The 20,223-nt window shown below is 33.5% G+C and overlaps 1 long non-coding RNA gene across 5 annotated transcripts in view; it reads left to right on the forward strand.

The window, feature by feature from the left end:
* Positions 1–270: 270 nt before the first annotated feature.
* The window catches only part of LOC146994989 (uncharacterized), a 129,654-nt gene continuing 109,701 nt past the window's right edge, over positions 271–20,223 (forward strand). For 2 of the 5 annotated variants that reach the window (XR_015043417.1, XR_015043421.1), the window contains exon 1: positions 271–572. This is a non-coding gene — a long non-coding RNA (uncharacterized LOC146994989). Of the gene's footprint in view, positions 573–10,735; positions 10,942–20,223 lie in introns of all 5 variants that reach the window. The other 3 variants (XR_015043420.1, XR_015043419.1, XR_015043418.1) reach the window with 3 other exon arrangements.

Here is a 20,223-nt window from a genome sequence, read left to right on the forward strand (position 1 = left end):
TGGAAAATAGAGGTGTGTTCTTATACCTGTTACCCATCATCTGGCTCATAAGTATGAATAAAATATTAAGATACTTATTTATTGATCTATTATTTATTGAAAAATATTTTTATGATATAAATCCAGATGTATTGCATAGTTACAAGAACTATCTATTAGTTTTCATGTTAGTTCTAAGCTTTATTGTAAATTTTATTTTTTTACTTTGAAAAAGAATAATTGTGATGAAATATTATATTCTGGACGATTATATATCTCTAAACCACAGAATTTCTAGCAGCAATTTGCCATCAGTGTCAACATTAAAAAATCATTATACTGAATAATTCACCTTATAGCTGTAAACTGCTAATATTTTGATACAATTGGACATATTATTTTAGGATATGTCTCTTAATCTTCTCTTAACTCGTTCCATACTCAAATCATCCCCTTAGAAGCTAAGATTGAGAATACTCGTCTCCTCAAGCAACAATTGGATGCTGTACGAGTCGCATCGGACATGGACCAGCATACACCTCTTACGGCAAAAGCAAACTGTGATACATTGAAAGTACTGGAGCCCCTTAAGGGTAAGTGTGTTTTTAAATATCTCAGTATGCTAAAAAAAACCCTTAGATAGCCTTGCTAATGCTTTTAATGATAATTTTAAGTTAAATATAAAAAGAAAACAACATGAAATCTCGGATAATTCAAACGCTAATTCTAACCACGAGGATGGTAAGCCTATAAGGCATACATACGTATAGTATATTTTTCAGTTGCAATACCTTATTACCACTGAGAATTTTTTGCGATTCCCAGGACGCCATAATACAGTCAAAAAGTCATTAATTCAGACACCCATAATCCGGAATGATCTATAATCCGGACCTCAAAGCTACAAACTTTCTGCGCATGCATCGCGTTTACGTGTGCTCGTAAGACCTTTACGGCTGTGACTTTGCCTGTGCACATGCGCATAATACGTTTACGCATGCGCATTTAACGTATAACGGACGGTATAAGCTGAGCTAAAATTATCTAATTCAGTTAATGTTGCAGATTGCGTTGTTCCTTAATCTTCGAATTGGATCAGGCTTATTATTTTTTGCAGACTGTTAGAGCAATTTTATAAAAGTAAGCTTGAACTTTCGATTATGTCAAACAGAATTTCCGATATATATTTACTAATATGTACAGGATCTACAAAGCAAAAGTATGTTTCGAAGTCCATTAAACAAAAATTGGAATTGCTGCAAAAAATGGAAAAAGGCATATCCTTTGTTTCTTAACCATTCTTTCATGCTGCTCTGCGGGGGGGACATCGCAGCGCGCAATGAACTGGAAGTTGATTTGTCAGCACTATCCTTATCTTCAGGGCAAATGTTTTTATTTTATTCGGCTTATAATTCCTTACTAAATGTAGTATTTCCTCTCGATGTATTCCGTCTTTGATATGATTTAAATCAAATTCCTTGTCATTATAAATATCACAAGTACACATCAAATAGTTTTCTGGTTGCAATTTTCTAATTTCGACTATGCTTAATGTATGCTTTACGCATGTGCTTGTTGAAAGAAATGTTTAATAAAGTAAACAAATAAATATTAAGCTTTTTTTTGTAAATTTTGATACCCTTTAGATCATAATTGTTCTTTATTTCATAAATAACGGTTTCATATTTTTAACTGTATAATTTCTGCATGCCATCTTACCAGATTTAAACTGATGATCTATAATCCGGAATCGCCAAAGTCCCGACGAGTCCGGATTAACTACTTTTGACTGTATTTACAAAAATTCTGTGGAACCCAATAAGTACTGCGCAAATCCGACACATGCGTGAGTGAAACTGTCAATTTTTTCTTTTGTACACTTGCAGTTTTAGGTCACTACATTTAATTTCTAATTTTAAGACATAGAACAATGTGAACATTTTAAATAAGTAACAGATGAAATGACAGCGTCACGTGCAAAGCAAGAAAAATGAACGTTTCTATTATAAAATGAAGGCGTCGAAACGGATTCATTTTTTTTTCTTTGTCTGTATTGCCATATCTATTTTAAGATGTATTGTATTATGTAAAAATATTTGGTAATTGTAAAAGTATTATAATAAATTAAAGAAATATCAAAACTGCTAAAATTCTAGGCAACCCCCTGCTGCAAGTCCAGCGACTCCAGTTTAAGAAACCCTGGTATAGACAGACAACCCGGCGAAATTACGCCCTAATTGAGATACAGACATAAAACTTATATCAAAATGATGGGGCATGCATTTGCAGTTGAAAGCAGCAAAACGCATCAAAATGGATCATTAACTTTCGAGTCGTGTGATTTTGATGCGGCTTGCTGCTTTCAAAAGCATTTTCCTACAACTTGCATCCTATTTGAGATGCAGATATAAAATTTGTGGAGCATGAAATTGCTATTGAATGCAGGAAACCGCATCAAAATCGGACAATCGGTTCCCGTGTAAAACAGATTTTAAAAAACTGTAATTCTTAGAGATGCATCAAATTTCATTGCCATGAAAAATATATTTCGTCCTCTGGACCCTGAAAACGATACTAATTATGTCCAGAATGCAGTTAACACTGTAAATCAACGAAGCACTTCAAGTCAAAATTTACCTACACCACCACAACCAAAAGTTGTTCCTCAAGTCAAAAATTCTACAATGATATAACCAGGGCAAACAAGTCCACAATACCAATTTTAAATCATATCAAATCCGAAGAACACAGGAAAAGGCCTAAAACCATCCTCAGAGACATACAATAAAGGTTTTTGATAAACGTTTAATTACTGTAAAGGCCCTTATTTTTGCAGGCCGTAATTTTCACAAAAATGAATATATCGGTGATTTCGCGAGTTGAAAATTTCACGAATTTTATATGAACAGAACAGAAAGTTGAAAAATTTTAAAAGTACTTAAGTAAAGTTGGGGGGAAAAAAAAGTATTTCGCAAAGCTTTGATTTTTGCGATTACGACGGGCTCACAAAAATAAGGGCCTTTACACCAGTTTAAAAAAGACCCAAAAAACTAATTAATTATTCTTTAACTAATTATTGTAATATACCTAATTGCCTAGCTTAGCACCAAAAATTGGGAAAATTAAAATTTTTATTCCTATCGGATCACTAATTAATATTGAAGCAGGCTTAATTTAATTTTTCCATCATGTCCTCTACCCCCTCATTCACTCAGCCATCCCTTTAAATTAGTATGGATTGAAGACAAGAAAGAATTTCAACCTATCACAAAAAATGCTGGTGGAAAAAATTGAAATAAGTGAGAGATGGAGCGCTTAACGAGGATCCTTAAGCGCTCCATCTCTCACTTTGTAATCACAGTTCAACAGCTTTCGGCCATGAAGGCGGTAGCTATCATAATCATACCACACACTCTACAACCAATCACGTTCGTCTCGATCTAGTTACTCAACCGTAAACCACAGAAGGATTTTTCGCCGATTTAATGGCTATATCCAAACTAAACAATAAAATTATCATAGGTAGAGACTTTAACTCACACCACAAAAATCGGAACTGCAGAAATGATAATTCAAATGGTCACATTGTTAATCAATTTGCCTCAACGGCCAACTTTACTGTTGTAGCTCCCTCCTACCCAACATGCTATAGATCTGCAAGCATTATTGAATTTTTCCTGCTAAAAAATATTTATCAACCATCAAGGATAGAAAGATTACGTGAACTATTCTCTGATTATAACCCTGTTTTAATGGAGGTGAATATCAGTAGCTATAGTACATCACACAAAAGAGCCTTTATTATGAACTGGGTAGCTCTAAACAACACTCAGTACCCGTTACCCGCGATACACAGTGAAGACGAGTTAGACGCAGTTATCGAAGATTTTACTAGCACACTTAACCGTGCTCTGAAAAATAGCAAGGCGGTCCCGTTGACTGGTAGGGCCAGAGATCCTGCTATTAGAGAACTTTTAGCTAACAGAAAGAGAGCTAGAAAAATATGGCAGAGGACCAGATGCCCAGAAGTTAAGAGAATTTTAAATCGGCTGAATCAGGAAGTCAGTACACGCACAAAACAAATGGTCTAGATATTTAGAATCACTCTCTACTGATGATCATGTATATGGAAAGCTGCTTCTAGATATAATAGATGCTACACAAATATTCTGCCCCTTAATGGCCCCTCTGGGATCACATACACAGAAACTGAGAAAGCTGAGTCACTAGCTGATCACTACGCTACTCAGTTTTACATTAACATCTCACACCCAGACACAGAACGCACAGTTAGTTACACTAACAATTTATACTTTTCATAACCAAAAACAGACAACATCCGTCTTGCTAAACCTTCGGAAGTTAACACCGCCACCTCCATACCTGTCCCTTTCAATGATGTTCGATCGATTATTGCGGCTTCCCCGCTCTCTCCAGATGAGTATGCGATGAGAATCGCTACTCAGACTGAATCTGCTCTCATCTGTAAAGAGTACTCGTCCCCATTCATTGTCTCTCCAATTCCGGTGTTCCCGGCACCACAGAGAACGCCTTCTCCGATGGGCAGGCGTTAGAGGTACACACCGTACAGGGCGTCGTGCAAACAGACCACCACCCTGCAGTCTTCTGGCCACGGTAAAACGCGATATCTGTCGTCCAGTCGCCTGCGTCGTGTGTCTAGCGATTTCTCCCGCTGTCTGCCGCCTGTTTCTTCTGGCCTGTAAGGCAATATACCGGTCATCTGCAGGTGTGGTTCCTCGTGAACGACCACTACTAAACCCCCGGATAGCTGTTCCTGTAGTTTTAAATTGTCTCCAAAGTCGTGAAACGATGCTGTGAGCAATTCCGATCTCTGCAGCCACACTTGTCACACGGCGGCCTTCCTCCAACTTCCCAATGACCTCGGGTAAAAGCATCCAGATGTCATCTAACAGATTGATTATTCGCCATTTCTCGCCGAGGCAGCAACTCAGTGTGATTTTAACTGCTATACGGTGTGCAATCTCTTTGCCAGAAATACTGATCTTTCACCGAGAACATGCTTTATACAACTCAGACACTCCCCCATTATGTCTACCTGCATATCTGCGCAAGTGCTACCGTAGATCACCTTACTTAATCTCGGGATTGGTCTTTCTGTCCGCTCTGCCTCTTCGTTCAGCTGATATGCTAATTTTTCGACTTCGTCCTTAATTTTTGCACACCAGTGTATTTCACGTGCTATACACAGGATAAGGTACAACCCAGAAACCTGGAAATGATGTGTGTCTTTGTACCCTTCTAAAGGAGTATGGATTGAAAACAGCCTAGGCCTTCCCCGTAGCACACTGTAAATCACAATCACACTTCACCCAATAGGATTACTCCTCTGCCAGCCAACAGAAGTTCAACAAGCTCCCGCCTACCACCTGACTACTGAACCATTCAGCCTTGAATACTCGAGGAGAGGGGGAAGAAAAAAGAAGAAAAGGGCTTTTTCTTCTCTCTCCGCCCCCGATTGCCTCTGCTGCTCACACTCCAACTAGCTCTAGGTTTTAACTTCAAAACTCATCATCTTATATTTGCTGCAAACTCTGCCATTACTACTGATTATAATGTCACAATTGCTTTCATTTCATTTCACTGCCATAACTGCTCTTCGAATTTTTATTTTTACGAACTTCAGCAACATTATTTCTTTAACATTCGTAAAAGTATTAACTTACTACACTGGGATAAGGCTATGCCCAGGAACCCACTACAACTGAACATTAGTTCATCGAGGAAGGGCATACTCTAAATGAAGCTGCAGATGTCCAAATAAAAAAGGAAAAGAAAACCTATTCACAATAAATTGTTTCAACAAAGGAAACGATTGTGTGATTTTAGATGACAGTCGGAGAGTATTAGTATCAAATATTTTATTTCATCATACCACCAACAAATATTTTCTTTTCTTTCAGAAGCCCATCAAAAACTTACATGACAGCAAATGCAAATCTAGTATAAATAACGTTTATGTTGCTAAAATAAATTCTGATTTCCAAAGATGGCCTGTTTCTCGCATTGTTGGTAAATCATGGTTGATGGGCATTAAGAATGGTCTTTCCTCTAATTCACTGGACACACACAAATTAGCAGCACGTTGGTGTTAATTCTTTTTAATTCTGTATTAAAATATACAACTTTAAACTTAGTTGACATATGCGGTATTTGAAGTGCAAATAATAAAAATTTTTCTTAAATACTATGCTTTGTTGCTTATCTTTTAGAAATTTAAAGACCTGGAATTCTGCAATTCTGAGTAAAAAATGAAAATAAAAAACAATTAACACCAACAAAAACTTGTGGTAACATGACAGACAAATTATTACAAATACTACAAAAGATCATGCCTTTTCATTTTATTTAACCATATGTTAAAGCAGTATTCTTTATTAGACCTGGAAAAGTTAGAAACAGGAATATATTTTACTACAAAAACTACACGACAATTTTGAAATTAGAAGCTTTTCTGTATGAATTCCACTCTAAAACAATGCAAGTGCAGTCTTGACGATAAGAAAGTCAAATTTATTGAAATTTAAATTTGTATTTCCATTTTAATTTTCATTTTCCTAAAAACATTTGTCAACTTTGCAGGATTTCATCTTCAAGTATATATGTACAGACATTTAAAGTTCTGATGTATTAACATCTCGTGGAAATACACCTATCCCTCGATTTATACAGTACTTACCTGTTTTACATGATTTCAGTTTTACACAGTTTAAAAATTAACAGATTTCAAAAACTTAGTAAAATAGTATTTGCTGCATAAATGCAAATACATACATTTGAAGTCATTTTTTAATCTCATTTCTTTGGTAACACTGGTGGCAACAACAAGGATGGGGATTCCCCGTGTTAGGGGAATCTCAATAGTATGTATATGTATTTCATAACAGTAAAATTTTAAATTATATGGTTCACGCGAACTAATGCAGTATCAGTATTTTAGCAGCAAGGATTACATCATTTTTATCTACATATCTGAATGTTTACTAGCAAGTTTTCAACATTTATAGTTTTTGTGGCATTTTTTATAATTTATGTAAATTTTTTAAAGTATTATAATGCCAAAACGATTTTTAAAAAAAAATCAAAAATGAAATTAGAAGCAAAAATTAAAATATTAGATCATCTATGTAATAGAGAAGGAGTAACAAATGTTGCTAAATTTTACTCCATGAATGAAGCCACAATAAGGACAATTAAAAAAAAAAAATGAAGACTCTACTAGAAAAAGAATTAGATATGGGTAGAAGACGAAAATTTAAAATGGATTCCAATTGATACTGATGCTATTAGAAACAAGGCTTTAAAAATTTATAAAGCACTTAAGAATCGGTCACTATCGACTTTGTCAGATGAAAAAAAGGTATCTTTTTCCACAAGTCATGGTTGGTTTGAGAGATTTAATAATATTTAAACAAAGGCATTCTTTACATAATCTAAGATTGAAAGGAGAAAGTGCATCTGCTGATTCGAATGTAACAACAATATCCAGCAAAATTTGCTGAAATCAATTGCCACGATCTCCTACATTTCTGATCAGATCTTCAATGCTGACGTGTCTACGTTGTTCTGAAGAAAAAAAAAAAAAAAATACAGTCAAAAGTCGTTAATCCGGACTCGTCGGGACTTCGGCGATTGCGGATTATCGATTTTTCCGGATTATAGATCATCAGTTTAAATCTCGTAAGATGGCATGCAGAAATTCTAAAATTAAAAATATGAAACCGTAATTTCTGAAATAAAGAACAATTATGATCTAAAGGGTATCAAAATTTACAAAAAAAAAAGCTTAATATTTATTTGTTTACTTTATTAAACATTTCTTTCAATGTAAGTTGTTTAAGTTGCTTCATTTTATGTGATACTAATACTTTCTCTTTAATTCTATAAACAGACATAATTTCTTTTCAGTTAAAGAGTTCTGCTGTTCAAGTCCCGTTAATTGCTGTGCCGAGAATACCGACTAACTGGTCAATGGAAATTTTTTCGTTTTCACTAACCTCTCTGTCACATTCTTCATGTCTTTATCCATTTTTTTCAGCAATTTCACTTTTTGTTTGTTGGACATTGAAACATACTTTCGTTTTGTAGATCCTTTGGAAGTTCCAGCATCGGAAATTCTATTTGACATAATCGAAAGTTCAAGTTTACTTTTATAAAATTGCTCTTACAGTCTGCAAAAAATAATAAGCGGGATCCTATTCGAAGATTAAGGAACAACGCAATCATTAACATTAACTGAAATAGATAATTAGATAATTTTAGCCTACACCGTCCGTTATACATTAAACGCGCAGGCGAAAACGTATTCTGCGCTTGCTCACACGCATATGCGCAGTAGTCAAGTTCTTACGCGCTCGCGTAAAACGCCTGTGCGCATGTGCTAACGCGGCACATGCGCAGAAAGTTTTTAGCTTTGAGGTCCGGATTATAGATCATTCCGGATTATAGGTGTCCGAATTAACGACTTTTGACTGTACCTTGCAAATCAGCTAGTGGTCATAAGGTAGTGAAAAGTCATACAATTTTTTTCTGTTGCAATGCTTCAGGCAATTATATAATGAAACCATTGGTTATTAACAAATCAAAAACACCATGTTCATTTAAAGGAACAAATATAAATAACCTTCCCTTTTATTGGATGCCTAACAGGAAAGCACGGGTCACTGCCATAAGGTTCAATGAATGATTTCTTACCATGTTTGTCCCAGATGTCAAAAATTATTTAGGTAAAAAAGGATTGCCTTTTAAGACTCTTCTTTTAATAGATAATGCACCTGGTCATCTTCAAAATTTACAACACAAAAAAGTAGAAATAGTCTTTTTGCCCAAAAAATACAACTTCTTTATTACAGCCATTGAATCAAGTAATATTTTCTGGCTTTTACAACATTGTGTATATCAAACAAACCTTTAGGTATATTTTAGAAAAAATGGAGAATAATGAATCTTACTCTTATGGATGCTTGGAAGAAATTTACAATCTTAGATTGTGTTGGACTGTCATATACTCAGATTAAACAATCAATGCTCAACTCATGCTGGAAAGCAATACGCTGGATGTTGCTAAAGATGAGAATGATAGATTACCATTAGAGTGTGAATATTCTCAGATCACTAAATTGGCTCAAACTGTAGTAGGAGAAGGTTTTGAGGATTTAGCTCAAGCATATATTAAAGGAATAATGGTTGATGAAGAACTAAATGAGGATGAGTTAGTTAACATGATTCATGAAACAAATAAACATGATGAAGACCAATCTGAACCAGCTGCATTCACAGCTAAAGTCATCAGTGTAGGACTTGAATTGGGAAGAAAATTAGGTAATCATTTTTTACAATATGACACAAATGTCGAATGAAATCTCCGATTCCAAGGGGAGCTTAGTAAGTGTTTAAATCTATATACGGATGTTTAAAAAGATTTAGGGGGACAAAAAAACAACAGGCAATTGTTAATTATGGATTTCATCATGAAGTCTAGTCGATGTGAGATCTCCCCTAATTTATCATCTATTGAAGCAGAATTGTATCACGAATACTCAAGTGATGAAAGAGACATCATACCAATCAAGAAGAAAAAACTAATAATTCATGAAAGTGATGTCAGTCCAAAATCAACTCTAAATATGAGAATATTTGTAGAAATTTCCTGTTCTTTCAATTCGAGCCACAATTTTTCATAAATGCTACATACTTTCATTACATTATCAGGTTGCATACTTCTGATGTCTGTGTAATTTATTTAATTGATGATGTAATTTATTTAATTGATAACTAAATATACTCGATTATGTTTTCACAAGGCTTGCTAATGCTTTTTTAAAGACCACGAAAATAATCATGCAATGCAATAAAAATAGAACATCACTTTCCTGCCTCAGAATATACTACTAATAACAGGTTGTTTAAAGAGCAAAATATACAAAATTTAAATTAAATAATTATTTCCTTTTACTCAGTTGAATATACATTTAATTCATAAACATGTATATGCAGATAAAATTAGCTATGTCAATAAAGTTCTGCAAAGAATAATGAACGTGATCCTATTAGTTAAGTGTTGCAACTTTATTTCATATGAAATATTTTCTATATAGTCATTCCTTAAAAGTAGTCTCTGAATAATTAAACCAATTAAATTTGTTTCTAAATGTACTTGGGTTAATTGATAAAAGCAAGGCTTTTTTTTAAATGGCAAACTGATTTTTAATTGATTTCATACTTAGATACATCATTATACATACATTAATAAAATAAATAAAATTCTAATTATGTTAGGGCAGTTTCCATTTTGCTGGTGTTTACTAAAGAAAATTTTACAGATAGCATTTTTAACAAAAACGCTGTTTATGATCATTTAAGATTTAAAAATAAATAAATAAATAAATAAAGAGAGAGAGAGATTATTTTGTAAGTATTCATCAAGAATATTTCTTCCAATTTATGTTTTCGAAGAAACGCCTTTATTACACCAAAGTAAAAAAAAATTATCCCTCTACCAAAACTTAAATCTGTATCGATTAAAAAAGAACAGTAATGCGTATTTAATAAGAACACAGGAATAAATTGTATTAAAACTCAAATCTATTTGTAAATTGTTCTTCTCTAAACTTATGCTTTGAACCTGAAATATTTTGAATGAAATAGTGCTTTTTTATTTATTTTAAGACTTGATCTATTTTAAATTTACCTAAAATACCTAAAATAATTATTTTAGCTTTTCAAGAGTTTCTTTTACATTGCTGAATTTGATGAAGGTGTACAAACGGTGCCAAATTCTTGGTTTTGGGCTGATATGGATAAATGACATATGTAATATGAAAAAATGAATCAAACTGAACAAAATGATTGCATCACATCAAGCCCCAGATTATTGAGAACTTTGGCAATTTCACCGGGGTCTCTAAATTTTTGCATCGACAAGTATGATATTTTCTATAATTATGTGTTCTTGTTGCTCATTTTTCTCACTGTATAATTTAGAAAGCTGAATAGAACATGGAAAATGCTGTTATGAATGACATCAGTACCAAAATATTTTTAAAATATAGTAACATCTCCATTTTTAGTACTTTTATCCATAAATTATTAGTACGAGTTGGTAGTTTGGTTTTTGAATCTTAACATTATTTTAATTACCAGACTAGTTGTTTAAAAATAGGAATGCATGTATTAAAAAATTCAAAAATTAACAATCATATCAGGATATAATATATATTTGCTTTAACATTTAACTGCATTTTTTTATACAAATTTGATGCTCTCAAAATCTATTCGGTCACCTTAATTTTGCAGTGGAAAAATAATGAAATAGTATAATCCTACAATTCGAAACCATAAAAATTCTATTTGATTTATTTATTGAATAAATTGTTGCAAAATATCTGAAATTTGCAGAATTTTATAAAATAATGTAGGCATGACTGTTAATTTAATTTTACATCAAATATTGCGATAATTATACATGAGCAAATAAATGCTGCTAGAACATTTAGATGTTTAATCTAACATTAAACGATTATTTAATTCATTCTTTTTGCTTTATGTTAAATTATTGTTTATGAGTGATAACGGAAATTTAAAATTTTCAGTGAAAAAGGCATAGAAAAGTTAAAGTTGGCTACGAAGTTTTCAGACATCGAAAAGTGCAGAATTTGGTGCGGAAACAAAAAAAAAAAAAAAAAAAAAAAAAAAAAAAAAAAAAAAAACACCAGCGATTTAAATTCTCCGATTCTTCAGATGAGTAAAAAAAGTAAACAAGTAAAAAACAGTAAAAAAGTACTATAGTAAAAAAGCTAGCAGAGCTGTGCTTGCCATTGCTACCAGAGTGCACACAAGGAAAATATTTTCAACCAGAATTTTCTGCATCTGTTTTAGCTAGTCCTCACTGCAAATCTGAGGACTAATACTCCAAAAGCAGGCTCATCAGAAAGACCCAATAAAGGTTTCGTACTGTTGCATTCCTGTACAGGTTCATGCAATTTGGAGTGATTAACGATGACACTTAATAAACACACAATGTATTTGCCAGTATTATTCAGGACATCTCCAAAAACATGTTTACAGTCGTCCAAAAACTGCGACAAGCACATTGAAACAATCAGCAACAGAGCCTTTAGGCTATAACAGTGAAGACAGCTTCACAGCAAAGTGCTAGAGTACAGCTCCCGACTAGGTTCAGTCTTCTCAGAACTCGACGTACTGTCGAGATTCTCGACGCTACAACTCGCGATGCACTCCACAATAAGCACTAGAATACAGCTTCTGACTCAGTTCAATCGTTCTTGGAGCTCAACACACTCCAAGATAAGACTCGATGATGCACTAACTCGCGATACATTAAGAGACTCTCTCTACGCACTCCCCAATCAACTCAATACTAGACTGAAAATCAACTCGATAGACTCGAGATACTACTGCTATTCCGCATACAGGCAGGGTTTATATAGCTTTTAGCATGCATTCGAGAACATTCTAAGTCAAACCAGTAAGAACTCGTTCTAAATGGTTCTCCATCCGTCTACGGCATATTGCCAATTTCGCTGAAAGATGTTGCCAAATGGGTGATTTCTCGCCAAATCTAGCAAATCCTAAACCTGCTTTGTGGGAAATCTATCTTACCGCAGCTGGAAATTTTTTAACAGTAACTTTCTGAATTTGCCAATAGTCAATTTTTTAAAAGTGTTCTGTTTTCAGGTTTTTAGAATAATTATGTAATAAAGACACAATAACACGCCGAATAAATACTAATTCAGAAGTCAAACAACAAAAATCAGCGTTATATTTACAAAATTTTCACAGTGACTGTTTACTGTGAAAATTTTGTAAATATAACGCTGATTTTTGTTGTTTGACTTCTGAATTAAATATGTAATACCCTGACCTTTTCTCTTCCGCAGAACTTCAACATCTAATCTTAAAAAAATTTAATTCTTTATCAAGTAGATTACAAATATTGCAAGAAAAGGTGGAGTTGCTGAAAACTCCTAACTGTGCAATCAACCGAAAAATTCAGAATTAAATATATTCCAATTAAAAACTGAATTAGAACTTCAATTTTTAGAGAGAATGTTTCTCAACAACATAGCTCCTGTGGTATTGTAAAATAATATTTTACATTAATCCTAATAGTTTTTTTTTTTTTTTTTTTTTTATTTTATTTTGTTTACTTTTTGCACACATTTTCATTTTATAAAGTAATTTCTGTTACGTTTTTGCTTAAATGAAATTTTCTATTTCAGTATTATCTTATTTTCTTTATATAAAAACTAACTGCATAAAATGTACTAAAATACAAATATGGAACTCAAAGCAATGAAAACGTTATGATTTTATAAATAAGTTTCCATTACATTTGCATTTTATTTTGAGGAAAGTTAGATTTCTTGAGTGTTCTGTGAAGTTGAAATAATTTTCTTAAATGATAGAATAAGAAATCTTGTTGGTTATGCATTTATAGATTAAAGTCAATTTTTATTTATATATTTATTTATTTAGGTCAATGAATTGAAACATATTAATGTTAAAGGAGACTAACGTAAACATATTAATAGTAATCGTAACAAATATTTTGAAGTGATGTCGGACATGCTAGCCGAAGAGTACAGTTGGGTAAGTGAAAAAAAAAGGGGGGCATTTAAATCCCTGAAGTTATCATAGGTTATTTTACATAAGTCAACATTTATAAATATATTTTTATGTACATCATCATTTACAAAATATCTTGATAACTTACATTACGTATAATATGAAATCTGCCAAATTAAGTCACACCCAGCACCCGTAGCTCTCAGCCTGAGTCAAATCTTAATTATTCAAAAAATCGAATAAAATAAGACCAGACTTCCATGAATAGTGCATAGTGCTACTAAATGCATATGTGACCATCCCAGAAGAAATAAAGCAGGTAGATATTAGCATCTGGAAAGATATCCCAATGCATGAAGGAAGAGTAATATATTTAGTGTATGAACCTGTTATGTCAAGAAGACTTTAAATGAATTAGAAAACAACATAAAATAGCAGTTTTATCTGATCGCAAATGTTTAAAATGTTATTTAAAATGTCTAACTTTTTTTTATTCTTAAAATGATGTTTAATCCTCATTTGTTCTGCTATTTAATTTTTATGATGTATTGTTACTTAGTTTGTTATCTATCCATTTGTCAGTAATTGAGCTGAATTAAGTAAAGCTTTGTTCTTTTACATTATATTTTACCGCTCGATCAGGCCGACTGCCGTACCAAAGCACTCGGGTTCGAATCTCGAAAAAGGTTCGGGGGGTTGTAAATGCATAGTGTCTGTGCATCATGGGGGCACCCAAAATATGCTGCAAGCCGAAAAGTTCTTTCAAGAAGCTGATCGTAGGGAAAGAGAACTTGAAAATCCTTGGACTCGTCCTCCGTGTGATAGTTGCATCGCAAAAATGTTATGGTTTTTAATTAATTGACTTTCTGTTTAAATATGCAGTAATTATAATTAAAAATTCACAAGTAAATTTTCCATTTAATGTATTTTTTAGAGATAGTGCAAACTCATCTCCCTGCAACAATTGAAAAGAAAGGTGCTACTATAACAGTTAATGTCAAAAAGGTTGGTGGGTGGTAAATGTATAGTGTCTGTGCAGCATGGGGGCACCCAAAATATGCTGCAACAAAGTTGCTACTACACTCATGTCCATAAATTAAGGATAATTCGGAGTCACGCGGAAATCGAACTCTAAAATATACTAAAATATCACCTGTAACATCACTACACACATCTTCAAGAATCATATGCAAATTTTAGGAAGTAACCAGATGACACCGATGGTACTTCACAATGACGAGAATGTAAGAAAGTGATATATAACGAATACAGGCAAAGAAGTAAAATTGTTCGCAGGCACTTTATAAGCATTTCAGTGCAATAACCAAATAGTTCGCAGGGGCTTTATAAGCATTTCAGTGCAATAACCAACAAAGGACGCATTTGGATGATTTTTTACGTGGTAGAATTATCGGCCGTCTGGAATGTGGGCGTACCCAACTGGAAGTATCAGACAAACTTGGAATTGCCCAGAGTGTCATCTCCAGGCTTTGGCAACGATTCCCAGATGATGGTAATGTGAGTAGACGTTACAGCACAGGTCGCCCCAGAGTTACAGCGCCGAATAAGGACCGGTATTTGGCAGTTACTGCCAAAACAAACAGGTGGAGCACAGCCTGAGACCTGCCTCGTCAGCTCTCTTCAGCCACTGGTACGACAATTTCAAGGCAGACCGTGTACAGACGCTTAGGGCAGATTGGTTTATATGTTCGTAGACCTGTCAGATGCGTTCCACTTACTGCAACTCACTGTCGCCTGCGGTTAGCCTGGAGTAGAGAGCATGCACTGTGGACACCGCAACAGTGGGCTTGTGTGATGTTTTCCGACGAGTCCAGGTTTAGCTTGCAGTCTGATTCTCGCCGGACTTTCATATGGAGAGCTCCAGGTATTCGTTACCACCAAGAAAGCATCATTGAACGACACAGTTACGGTGGTGTAGGAGTGCTCGTTTGGGGTGGAATTATTCTGGGTTCCAGAACTGACCTTCATGTTCAAATTGGAATCATGACAAGCCATATCTATCGGGACGTCATTCTGGAACAACATGTACATTTGTTTCGGGGTGCCATGGGCACACAATTTGTTTATGGATGACAACGCCAGTCCTCACCGTGCAAATATCGTAAGCGAATGCCTTCAATCGGAGGATATCACCCGTACAGACTGGCCAGCATTCTCACCAGACTTGAACCAGTAGAACACGTGTGGGACATGCTTGGCCGACGAGTTGCAGCCCGTCAACCTCCTTCTACATGTCTACCGGAACTTCGGAGTGCATTGCTTTTTGAGTGATGTAATATCCCCCAAGATCAGATCGATAATTTGATACTCAGATGCCTAGGCGTTGTACGGACTGTATTGCATCGTCTGGGAGACATACAATGTATTAACAATCAAACCAACCATGTAATATTGGTTTTTTGTAAATAAGTTTTTTTTTTTTTTTTTTTTTTTTTTGGTAATTTGCTCCAGGGAGAAAAAAAATCGCTAATTTTTTTAATAACATCAAACATATAGCATCTGTTTTTGCTCTTTACCTTTTGTTTAATAAATAAGCTTTACAAATAAGTCAAATTTGTTTTGCTTCTAACTTTTCCTTTGCCTGATTTTGCATTATCCTTAATTTATGGACATGAGTGTATAACAGCGAGTACTTTTGTGTACAGAAGCTGTCTTGAAAGCTTAGAATCTAAAATTTTAAGTTTGTATTTGTTTTTACTGAATTGTAAGTATTATAAATTCATATGTTTGGAAGCGTCCGAGTTTCAAAAATAATAAAAGTTTAATGGATAAATAATAAAGCTTCAAAATAGTAAATCAAACAATCATCAAAATGTTTAGTACCTATTTAAAAATTTGGAGCTTTCTTTCAATTTTAAAGTAATTTAAAATTTAATAAATAGCTTTAAAACTCTTGCCAGTCACTGCTCATCTCAATGCATATAATAGCATTACAATTTTTTATAATAATAATGCATATTTTGTTTAATTTCATGAGGCTGAAGGAGACATTGTAAACTTATATTATGAATACGAGTCATATTTTGTAAAATTCGATGAAAGGCCATTCGAAAAACATGTATACATTGACAGAATTGCCGATATAAATAAAATATGTTATTAACAATATTAACTTCTTATTAATTAAGAAAAGGCTGCATTAAATATATTAAAAGGATCTTTTAAAATTTTTGCAGGAAATGAATTTAAGTTTCTCTTAAGTGAATGGATATTTTTATATCTTTATTACCGTATTTGCAGGCGCATAAGGCACATCCCCCTTTTTTTATACACATTTCATTATAATGAATTTACAGTATTTTAAATATAAATACAAAGTAATACTTTATACCCACAATTCATCTGGGGAAGAGCTTTTAATTTTCTTCATCAAAACCTAAACACTCATCACCATAGCTAAATGAAAAGTCACTTGAAACCTCTCCTAAATCAGCATTCGAGTCCTCATACAACAGATTGTCCTCTGTACCATCCAGTGTATTAATAATGCCACACTTCATACATGATTTAACCTCTGCCTCTGTTTTCACAGCATCCCAAGATGCTTTGACCCATTCACAAACTTTCCAAATGTTAGGCCTTCCCCTTCTTCTTGATGGTGTAACCTCAAAATTTGAAGCCTGCATCCAGCTTGCATGCTTTGTTACAGCAATTTCAACATTGTTTTTGAACCATAATTTGCCAACAAACTTAAGAAACACCAAACAGTTGAAATTTCCCACACTTAAAAGTCGTTCGCAAAAATTGCAGTTTTCATGCCAGATGCACATTTACTAAGCTCTCCGTAACTGTAATATTCCCACACATCGCAAGGAAACAAGAAAAAAATCACATAACTCCAAAAAAAGAGGAAATTTCCAGAAATTAATGCAATCAAAAACTGAGTATCGACATACAAGATGCACCTCCTTTTTTTCCCCGACTTATTTTCAAAGAAAAAAAGTGCGTCTTATACACTAGAAAATTTGCTATTTAAAACTTTCTTACATTTATTGGAAAACAAATTGTTTTATATGCTTAATTTCATTCACATAACTATGCTCACTGTAGTTATTGGCTATACTAAATATTTGAATGAAGAAATGTAAGTTTTATTTGCACAAAAACTATTAGCATATGTTTTATAGCAATACACGCAAGTACACAAAAGTGATACACAAAAACTATGAGCATATAGTTTTATAGCAATTTATGAGAGCAAAGTTTTACATAAAAATGTAAATTAATCATAAACGCATCTGTTATATAATTTCAATACAATGAGATATAACAATAATCACTGAGGAAATCTGATATGATTGTGATGACTATATTCAATAATTAAAAAATTCCAAAGATTCCAGTAAGATTTTAATAACTGGAAGAGTAACTTCTTACTGGATCAATAAAACGCTTTTCTGCTGTTATCAGTTTTACTGGAGGAGATGTCTGAAATACTGCTATTGCGACATTATACTGATTAAACTAATGTAACACTGTGCGACACCCACACAGATCTTTAAAGCAGCAATTCTCAACAGGTGGTACACAAGATAAAAAATAGGTGGTAGGCAAAGAAACAAAGTTCAAAAATTCTATGAAGAAAAAAAGAACAATTGTTAGAAAATTCCTGTGATTGCACTTCCACTGAAGATTTCATAAATAACAACTTTTGGCTACACCGAAAAAAAGAATTTAAAGGCATTTCAAATAAAGCTAAATTTTTATTGCCTTTTCGCACAACCTATTTGTGTGAACAAGGATTTTCTTCCATGTTTTATTTGAAAAATAAATACAGAATAAAATTAAAAGTGGATCACACTTAAAGCTAAGTGAAATAAGGCCAGACAAAGAAATTGATCTCTCTTAAACAGGCCCAAATTTTACACTAAATTTAAGTATATAACTTAAATTTTGATAATTAAAATGGTAAACAATTCTTAATTAATATTTTTTATGTGTGCCTATTTAATACAGATAGCCAATAGCTTGTGCAAATGGCAAAACATTTATTTTTTCTATTTATATTGAGAAACTGAATAAGTATTATAAAATGTACAATAATTATACTGGTTGTACTAAGGTTTTTAAATTTTTGTTTAGATGGTATGTGTTAGTCAAAAGGTTGAGAACCGCTGCTTTAAAGCAATTAAATTTATGTCACTTTGTGAAGTTATACAAAAGTCGCAGTGTGACATTAACATCATTATCGCAGCATGACTTTACTACCATACTCAAAGACAAAGAAGCAACAATAACAAAAAAAAAAGAAGCCAAGAGAAAAAATTGGTATCTTACCTCTCAGCCTCCACATCCACAGGGCTTGTTTGCTCACATCCTCTTCTTGGGCGCTTCGCATTCCTATAATAAACAAAAATAAGTACAATTTTATTACCGAGACCATAATAAACCACAGTGACAGTACATGCATAAAAGCACCAAACTTGGCACACACATCCATTTAAATCATAAATTGACATCACATAAATTTAGATACTTCTAAATGCAAGTGAATTATGACTGCACATAAATTTAGATAGCTCTAAATTTTAATTTACCACTGAAATACTGGTATACTTTTTAAACTTTTTAAAAGTGCATCGAATCTATCTATTTAGAAATTGCCAGAGATGAAAAATTTGCAATAAAATTTTGACAAAGAAAAGGCATCATTCATGATTGTGTGTGATTATGACAAAGCCTCAAGGGCTATCTGCCTGTGCCTTTGTGGAGCACTTTCTAAGGGAAACTGGCTTGTATACACGTTACACATGGGGAAAACCACGAAAACGCCCAGCCCGTTCCTGGGATTCGAACCTCGGACCGACTACCAGCGTTCGGCGACTCCACCGCTCGGCCGCTGGTGGGCCTCATTCGTGATAGAAAATTAGGCTTAAACTATAGTCCAAGAACCATGAAATGAAACCATTTCATCGATAACTCAACAACTAAATGGCACCTTTAATCTTCTAGGTGTATCTACGGATTATTTCGTATTGAAAGATGGCTTTCCAAATCACGACACGCAGAATATTCTTGTCAGATTTTGATAAATACGAAATGGTTTCGAATGAATGCGGCAACTGGCAGTAGGGAAATAGCAATCAATAGAGAAAGATGTTACAGCGCGAGGTTCATAAATAAAAACCTCGTATCCAGCCACACTATCTGCCGACCTGTAGGCGATTTTCGTGCCGAAACCGAAAAATACTAAGAAGCCTTCGACCGAAAGCTTTGTGTATGCAAAAAGTTTGTGAAACAAAATTTCTTCTATAAAATAAAATGCAATTTGCACTGAACCCATGAATTACTTTTAAAGAAATTAATATCACCTAATTTACAAATAATTTCTTTTAGCATGGAATAAATACTTAAACAGGTATCTTACAATTACATGAAATAACGTAATCTTTAAAGGCATTGATGTATACAATATAAATATTTGCTTGTTATTTTATGAAATAACAGTGTCTGGGAAGCCCACTCAAATATCCTGTAGAATTTTAACAAATTATTTTATAGGATACAAATATGCATCTGTTTTTTTATGAAATATGTGAAATTCATGCAAATAAAATTAAGGATTATGAAATTTATTTTAATATAAATAACTCTGCA

Source organism: Stegodyphus dumicola, chromosome 10 (assembly GCF_044657685.1).
Source record: "Stegodyphus dumicola isolate Sdum_Otavi_A_Nest chromosome 10, ASM4465768v1".
NCBI classification, from domain to species: Eukaryota; Metazoa; Arthropoda; class Arachnida; order Araneae; family Eresidae; genus Stegodyphus; species Stegodyphus dumicola.